This window comes from Sebastes umbrosus, unplaced genomic scaffold (genome assembly GCF_015220745.1).
Source record: "Sebastes umbrosus isolate fSebUmb1 unplaced genomic scaffold, fSebUmb1.pri scaffold_32_arrow_ctg1, whole genome shotgun sequence".
Classification (NCBI taxonomy): Eukaryota; Metazoa; Chordata; class Actinopteri; order Perciformes; family Sebastidae; genus Sebastes; species Sebastes umbrosus.
Genome location: NW_023618532.1, coordinates 11097 through 20259, shown reverse-complemented (window position 1 = coordinate 20259; position 9163 = coordinate 11097). Strand labels below are relative to the sequence as shown.

At 42.4% G+C, this 9163-nt stretch overlaps 1 long non-coding RNA gene across 1 annotated transcript; it reads right to left on the bottom strand.

Moving 5' to 3' along the window:
- Positions 1–7902: 7902 nt before the first annotated feature.
- On the bottom strand, positions 7903–8699 carry LOC119484443. The gene is made up of 2 exons (XR_005206002.1): positions 8546–8699; positions 7903–8196 (listed from the first exon to the last, which is right to left on the bottom strand). It is a non-coding gene; the product is annotated as an uncharacterized LOC119484443 (long non-coding RNA).
- Positions 8700–9163: the final 464 nt, after the last annotated feature.

The following is a 9163-nucleotide window of genomic DNA, read 5'->3' as shown; positions in this document are numbered from 1 at the left end:
TGAGACTGTTTCTTTAGTCAATCTGAAACTTGATAGTGTGACACGGAAATATAAATACATCATTGTTAAAGTTACTCATTAACGATAAGCTTCTACTAACTCTGAAATACTGACGTGTGAAATTCAATAAACTAGTAACTTTAACATTTGACTAGTAGAGAATTTGGGATTATATTTCGAAATCCAGGTTGCTGGATATTACTTATGTCTTTTCTCTTTTTGTAAAAATAAAAAAAGCTGAAACATGAAATAGTGGAAGAAACATACAAATATAACTAATAAGAATATAATATAATACATTTCAAAATGTAGGTTCTTGTACTAATTGAGCAAGGAAGATGTGTCATTTCTGGCTACTGTGTTTAGATCATGAAAAAGACTTGCAACTCAGAAATGATTTTATTGTGCAACAGAGATGATATTTTTTCTTCCAGATGTTCAGAAAAATCTTACAGATATAATTCTGAAAACAAAACAACTATAAAAGCACATTAGTATTTAACTAAACTGATTTATTGACATGATTTAAACATAAAAATTAGATAACATCGGATCAAAACTCATTTTAATTCAACCTGTTCTAGACAAAAGAGATTCTCATAAACACACCGTGTTAAAAAGATGATTAGTGTGAGCAATACACACACACACACACACGCACACGCACACACACACACACACACACACACACACACACACACACACACACACACACACACACACTCGTAGGTAAACTCTGAGGTCAAAGGTTTCCTGTAAATGGAGAGATGAGGTACCCTGAGGGAGTGCTACTGAACTAGTTGTGTCATTGTAAAAGGATTCTATTACGTTACAGAATTTAGGTCCAAATCCAAACTGCACATACGTAAGACTTTAAACAGGCTCATGAACGGGGAGGGAACTATGACAGGGATTTCCTGTAAATGAAGAGAGGAGGAGCCACACTGATCCAGGTGATCCAGGCTCATGAGAACAAAGAGGAAACCAGTTCAGTTAGTTTTTCCAGACTCCATTTTGAGAAGAGGACCGAGGGCTGACGACTGAAGACTGAAGCAGGGTGAGTGTTAATCCAACATTTTATTATGTTACTGTTAAAGTGTCTGAGTCAGTTTCCTCCCTGTGGACTGTAGAGGAGAGAAATGTTAGAATGAACTCAACAGTTTGATTCATCTGTGAACACAAAGTCATGACTGGCTGAATAATCCTCATTAAAGCTGCTGTAAGCCAAGAAAACAAGCAGAGAGGTAAAGAGAAGTGACCAGGTGGAGCGCTGGCTGCTTCATTATACTGTATACTGTGTGTGTGTGTGTGTGTGTGTGTGTGTGTGTGCGTGCGTGCGTGCGTGCGTGCGTGCGTGTGTGTGCGTGTGTGTTTGCGTGTGTGTGTGTGTGATAGAGAGAGAGGTTGTGTGTTACTTCCTGTTCGCTCTGTACTAACTTGTTTCCTTTACATGCTCACACTCAGTGTTCCTCTTTATCCTCTCAGGCTGACTTCAGATCAGAAGATGATTGACTGTGAGGAGGAAGAGGAGGACAGAGCAGAGTCTCTAGTCTCTGGCTGTCTGACTATGAAGAGTGACCGGTCCTTAGATCATCCTCCAAAGTTCAGTACTGAACCTGGACCCTCAGAGTCAAAGTAAGAGAGCTGCTACTAACTCATTTATAGGACTCATTTGTAGTTTCCTCTGACAATACCATGTTTTCTGTTGATTTTGTGTTTGTAGATTCAAATTTCTACACAAATGTATTTGCCAACTCCAATTTAACAGACTTCATCAAATAAGCTCTTCCTCTTAGTGTCTGTGACAGCTGTCAGTCAGCTAGAGAAGATGTAATCTAATCTAAGAAAACGGCTACAAACCTTTAAACCTCGTTATTGTTGACAGCAGCAGTAGTTTGTGTGTTTAGAGCGACCTTAATGACCTAAAAGAGAATTCATCAAGGATTCATGTGATGTGAATAAAATCATCTTGGTGTTTGCAGAGTTCAGTCCAGACCGAGAGCAGAGTCTCCAGTACCCAGCTGTCTGTTTATGAAGAGTGACTGGTCCATATACCAACCTCCAGACTTCAGTACTGAAGCTGGACCCTCAGAGTCAAAGTAAGAGACTGTTTCTACTGTAAGCTGACCTGATGGATGATGATGCATTGAGGATGAAGACTAAATGTTCTGCTAACAGATTTATATTCTGATGCTGAACTATTAGTGCAGAGACTGTTTCAACCTCAGATGGATCTTAGTCTGGGTTTTAGAGCCACAAACTACTGATTGTATTTCTGTAACAAAACACCTGAGAACCTCCATTTCACAATTTACACTTCAAGAAAATATTCATATTTCTGCCCGAACGTTGAAGTCTCTGTAAAGATTTACAACTATTCAAAATCTGAAAGAATGAGCTTCAAATGTGTAATTAATTTTCTCACATTTGTCCTCAAAATACTGTGTTGGTTTGACTTCTCCTAAAATCAGCTTTTTTGAAGTGGGGTTGTACGTATACTCCCGTGTTCTGGAAAGTAAAATTACTGCTTTGTGAATGGAGTCTGGTGGCTTTGAAGAGAACGATATAACAACTACAGTTCCCCGTCACGGACACGGAGACGGTTCCCCTCTGGAGGACGGACCCCTCTGAAACCCAACAGGCAACAACAGCTGTCAGTGTGTCAGTGTGCTGACTTGACTATGACTTGCCCCAAACTGCATGTGATTATCATAAAGTGGGCATGTCTGTAAAGGGGAGACTCGTGGGTACCCATAGAACCTATTTACAATCATACATCTGGAGATCAGAGGTCAAGGGACCCCTTTGAACATGGACATGACAGTTTTTCCTCGCCAACATTTAGTGTTAGTTTGGAGCGTTATTTAACCTCCTTCATGACCAGCTAGTCTGACATGGTTGATGGTTGGTACCGATGGATTCATCAGGTTCTCTAGTTTCACATGTTACCAGGATCTTCACTCTAGCTTTAAAACTGAGCCGCTACAACCTCTGAAAGACAGAATAGCGCCTGTCGAATTGTTAAGAGGTTAATAAGACAGCCAGATGGTAAATTCAGCTCATTAGTGTTGTTGAAAGCAGGAGAGTTGAAATAAAGGAACACTGTCATCACAGACTGAATGCTGAGTTCAAACAGAAAAGTAGCAACACTTTAACTGTTCCCTGAGACCATCTGAGCTTTGAGACAGTGTCGTCCAATCAACAAAGCATTTTAGTTATAAAGACATGTCTTCACAGGAAGAGGAGTGATGTCTCTGTGGAGGAGCAGCTGTCCTGCTGTGCTTTGTGTCAGGACGTCCTGAAGGATCCAGTCTCTACCAGCTGTGGACACTGGTTCTGCAGACAGTGCATCACCTCATACTGGGACCAGTCTGCTTCATCAGGAGACTCCTCCTGTCCCCAGTGTGGTCAGACCAGCACTGTACCAAGTAAGACTCTACATCTGTCTGCTGACGTCTCCATGTCTGAAAACACTACTTGTTCTTTTAATACATGAAGAGTCATAAAAGTCTCACCAGGTCCTGCGAGGACACTAGGGGACGCGCTGCTCCACTCAACTGGCCGTTCAAGCCATAGACATATATACATACGCCAACGTTGACGTACGGTCCAGAGCTCGATGCGGCGTCTATGTATATATGTCTATGGGTCAAGCGGTGACGTGGAATGCACCTGATTGGTTCCTGGTTTTCTGCTTGCCGTTTCAAACAGGAAACAACATGGCGGCCTGCTCATAAACTTTCTGTTATTCCGTCTAAACAATCCACCAAAATCTACTTCTGACAACATTTGAAGCCAGATCTAGGCGATGCCTCTCCTGAATCTGGTTTTATTTCAGAACTAGATCTCCTAGTTTGACAGCTTGACAGTTTTGTGAGCCGACGCGTCGCGCTGGACGGGCTCATGTGATTAAAGGACTGTTCCCGCCTTTTCATTTTGAAAGAGCAACGGCCAATGAGGAAACTCCGACACTCGGCCGACCAATCGTGTAACTTCATCCCTCATTCAGTGACAGACTTCTGCGGTTGTAGGGCTTGCTGGCCCTCTGCAGTCCAGCCTTGAAGACAGAGACAACAAGAGAGACAGCACGAGCGAGAGGACGATCAGTAGAAGAGAGACAGAGAGACGTAGCGTGACGCTGTTGTGAATGAGAGAAAGAAATGTTATTTTCTGATTGTTTCACGGCGTTAACGTTCTAAAGCAGAAATAAATAACCCTCAAACACTCAACATGATTTACTGTGGAGACGGACGCTTTTAGTTTCACTTTCCTCCTCTGCATTCATTACATCCAACGTGCAGCAGTAAATGTCGTCACAGTGAGATAAAACCTAACGTTTATTTTTTTCCAGCGTGTTTTTTAGATGAAACGGGCGACACACTGAACGGCAGACTGCAGAGTGTGTTTACCGCTGAGACCACCAACAGCCCTCGTCACATGTCATGTTGCTTTTTCTTACATCAGAGGACTAATTTGCTGAATCTTCACAGGTCTTTAGACCGTAGTGGAAACACAGACAACAGTGGACTGAAGGAACCTTTCAGGTCCATAAAAGTAGTAGGACTAAAAAGTCCCAGGAACTTTTGGTGGAAACCCGGCTTTTGTTAATAAAAACAGGTCCACACAACGAGATATGAACATATTCTGCATTATTTGATGAGTGGATGAGTTTTAAATATTACAGGGAGGAAGGAACAGCCACAGTGAGCTGTTTAGATGAAGAGCTGCAGACGGACAGCTGAGGCTCCGCCTCCTCTGCTGTCAATCAAACATGTACACCGACTGATGCTTCCACTAAAACTGGACTGTTTAACCTTTACTTCTTTTTATTTACTTTATATTGATCACTTCAATATTGGCAATGGAAATAATAAGCAGATTTTCTTTATTTTGTCTAAAACTGTTTCCCTTCTCTTTCAGCAGATAGAGGTCTGCAGGAGGTTGTAGATGAACATAAGATCAGTCTGAGGAGGAGATGTGAACATGTGACTGAAGGAACGGATGAAACAGGAAGTGGAACCCTGCAGTGGAAGTGCCAGGACATCTTTAAAGCCTTACCTGACCAACAGGGACACATCAGAGTCGTTCTGACAAACGGCGTCGCTGGCGTTGGAAAAACCTTCTCAGTGCAGAAGTTCACTCTGGACTGGGCAGAGGGCTTGGAGAACCAAGATGTCAGTCTGGTGGTTCCGCTTTCGTTCAGGGAGCTGAACTTGATCAGAGATGAGCAGTACAGTCTTCTCATGCTGCTCCATGTTTTCCATCCAACATTACAGAAGGTCACAGCAGAGAAGCTCGCTGTCTGTAAAGTTCTGTTCATCTTTGACGGCCTGGATGAAAGCAGACTTTCACTGGATTTCAAGAACAACGAGGTTGTGTCTGATGTCACCCAGAAGACATCAGTCAACGTGCTGTTGACAAACCTCATCCAGGGGAATCTGCTTCCCTCAGCTCTCGTCTGGATAACTTCCCGACCTGCAGCAGCCAATCAGATCCCTCCTGCATGTGTTGACATGGTAACAGAAGTACGAGGCTTCACTGACGCCCAGAAGGAGGAGTACTTCAGGAGGAGAGTCAGTGATGAAGAGCTGTCCAGCAGAATCATCTCACACATCAAGACATCCAGGAGCCTCGACATCATGTGTCTAATCCCAGTCTTCTGCTGGATCACTGCTACAGTTCTGGACCACATGTTGACTACAGACCAGAGAGGAGAGCTGCCCAAGACCCTGACTGACATGTACTCACACTTCCTGTTGGTTCAGACAAAGAGGAAGAAGCAGAAGTACGGTAAGGGACATGAGACGAGTCCACAGGAGCTGACGGAGGCTGACAGGGAAGTTCTTCTGAAGCTGGGGAGGCTGGCGTTTGAACAGCTGGAGAAAGGAAACATCATGTTCTACCAAGAAGACCTGGAGCGGTGTGGTCTGGATGTCACAGAGGCCTCGGTGTACTCAGGAGTTTGTACAGAGATCTTCAAAAGAGAGTGTGTGATCTTCCAGAAAACAGTCTACAGCTTTGTTCACCTGAGCATTCAGGAGTTTCTGGCTGCAGTCTACATGATCCACTGTTACACAAACAGGAACACAGAGGTACTGGAGGACTTCCTGGGAAGAGGATCTGATCATTCAACCCTGGATGACTTCCTGAAGAGAGCCATGAAGAAATCCCTTGAAAGTAAAAATGGCCACCTGGACCTGTTTGTTCGCTTCCTTCATGGCCTCTCTCTGAAGTCCAACCAGAAGCTCTTAGGAGGTCTGCTGGGTCAGACAGACAACAGTCCAGACATCATCCAGACAGCCATCAACAACCTGAAGGAGATGAACAGAGATAATACCTCTCCTGACAGAAACATCAACATCTTCCACTGTCTGACGGAGATGAACGACCACTCGGTACATCAGGAGATCCAAGAGTTCCTGAAGTCAAAGAACAGATCAGAGAAGGAACTCTCTGAGATCCACTGCTCAGCTCTGGCCTACATGCTGCAGATGTCAGAGGAGGTTCTGGATGAGTTGGACCTGAAGAAGTACAACACAACAGAGGAGGGACGACGGAGACTGATTCCAGCTGTGAGGAACTGCAGAAAAGCTAAGTAAGTCCAGATGTGATTAACTTTATAGATCAGTGTAGATTAGTAGTTCAGTTCTTCAAATATACACACTATAAATTATTCTTAAAATATAATATTCTTATAAGTGTTCCACGTGTTTATTACATAAATATGTCAGTTGTATTTTGTCACAGATGTTCTTGAGCTGTTTCAAATGTTGAGTACAAAATGTTTCAGTAGGTTGTGTTTCTAGCTGTCAAGTTAATGAACACTTATTCTATTTATTTATAATAATTGTTACATTTTACAGTTGTTTCTGATTTATGTTTTTGGGTGATGGAGACGACATGTGAACCTGGTAAAACAAATGAAAAGAACAAAAGATCAGCTGTCTGGTGGAGCGCTGGGTTTAACCGGTGTAACGGCAGCAACAGAACGTTTGCTGATCCGGCGGGGAGTCGGGGCGGTCCTGGGATCAGAGCCCTGGTGCTGGGGTTTGCTTTCAATAGGCCTTGCACCACATTACACCTTACCTCGTGTGTTTTTGGGCTCATCTCTTTCGTTGGCTTCAAATCCAAACTTTTGCCATGTTGCCACAGTTTTTGTTTTCTTTGAGACCAGCTCTGCCATGTCTCGTCTCATCACCCCAAAAAACACATGAACTTCCTAGTAAACAAACCTCTTCTTGTTTATACACCAACATAATATCATAATATTACGTTAATCACGTTGTCATATTGCAAATACAGGCTGGATTTAGCACTGTGACTCTGTCGGCGCAGGTTGTTGATGTCTGCTACTTTTTAGTTTGCCAGAATGTGTCATAATGACAAATGTCGGTTCTGTCGGTTAGCATTAAATCAAACCGGTTTAAGCTCGTACACCGGACTGGACCAAACCGGCAAAACCGAAAATCGACCCAACTCTAGCATTAGCCACCGTAAACTACTGGTCATACGAGACAAAAACTGTCGTTGTAAAACCCCTGAGTGTGTTGAATCGAGCAATGGTGCATTTTATTGCTCATGAAGTCAAGCTGTGTTCCATCATCTTGTTTTTAAGTCTTTCCTTTTATTCTGTTCCTCACAGAAGGAAACTCAGGTGTTTCTCTCTCTTGTTGCTGTAGAGAAGAGTAGTAACAGGAAATACACAGCTTCCACCAATAACAGCGGTCTGATGAATATATAACAGCAGAATGGTAGAATTCAGACTTTTTAAGAGATCTTATACACACCAAAGATCAATGTTAAGTTTGTAATGCTGAAACACTGATAACATCTTTCTGATGACATTATGCTGAAAATAATGAAACCTTATTGGTTCTTTAATTGTGTTTGTGAGCTGAAAACGTTTGATACTCAGATAAGACTGTTAATGTCAAAACGCCATGCAGTCATCAAAATATGTAATTATATGAATGTTTAATTATGTACAGGTCTAATATTATTACACAATCTGTTTCATTTCTCTACCTTTTGACAGCAGTCACTGAATTTTCCCATTTTTGGACGTGAACCTGACAGCAGCAGGTAGTTAGCAAAGAGAGGTCATCTTTATCAACTGTATTATTATTACTTATTCACTGAGTTTTAAAAATGATTTTCTAATTAAGAAGGCCTCATGCTAACTTTGTGGAGACAGACCTGGTGTAGTGACCTTTTGACCTCTTCCATGGTGGTGGCTGATTGAGAGTACTGTAGTTTAACACTGACTGGCTTTGAGCAGCAAAGAAAACAGGAAATGAGGAATGTCCAAAAAATGAAGTTAAAGTTGCACTCAAAATGGGTTTATTCCAGATTCTTTAAATGTATCAAAAAACATGAAATCAAAACAGAAAGCAGCAGCTACAAAACCCAGACGTTTAAAGCTGTGTCTCCAATCAGCGGCACCTGGCCTTCTCTTGGCCAGGCTTTTATCCCCCATTAGCACACTCCAAGCCTGTAGAGGGAGGCAAAGTACACTGGCAAACAAATGAGAAATTGGCTCCTACACATGGGATCAGATCTCACTGACAGACTTGACATTATGGAAGCCTCAATGTAACTACATTTTCTCTCTCTTCATCTGCAAGATTAAAGAAAAACAAAAATTAAAAGTCTGCAGGTTTGAGAGAGAGTGATGAGAATTATTGTTTCATGTCAAACAGTGAGATAAGATTAGCTGAACCACTGATGTGAGGAGCAAATGTTAATCAAAGAAGTATATATCAAACTGTTTAGTCATCAAATGCATGAAGTAAATATAAACTCTCCTCTTTCATAATAACATATTTTGTATTATTTGTGTCATCACAGACTTTCTAGCTGTGGACTCTCAGATACTCACTGTGAAGTTGTGGCCTCAGCTCTGAAGTCCAGCCCCTCCCATCTGAGAGAGCTGAACATGAGTGTCAACTACAACCTGAAGGATTCAGGAGTGAAGCTGCTTTCTGCTGCACTGGAGAGTCCAAACTGTAGACTGGAGACTCTGAGGTCAGTTCACTGACTGTAGTTTATGTAGTTTGTACACACTCTCTCTGCACACTGGCTCTGCTCCAGATGGCTTTAGAGAGGGTCATTCACGTTTTCACGTCAGTCACAGTAGCTCTCCAACACGCTTGGCACACAGGAG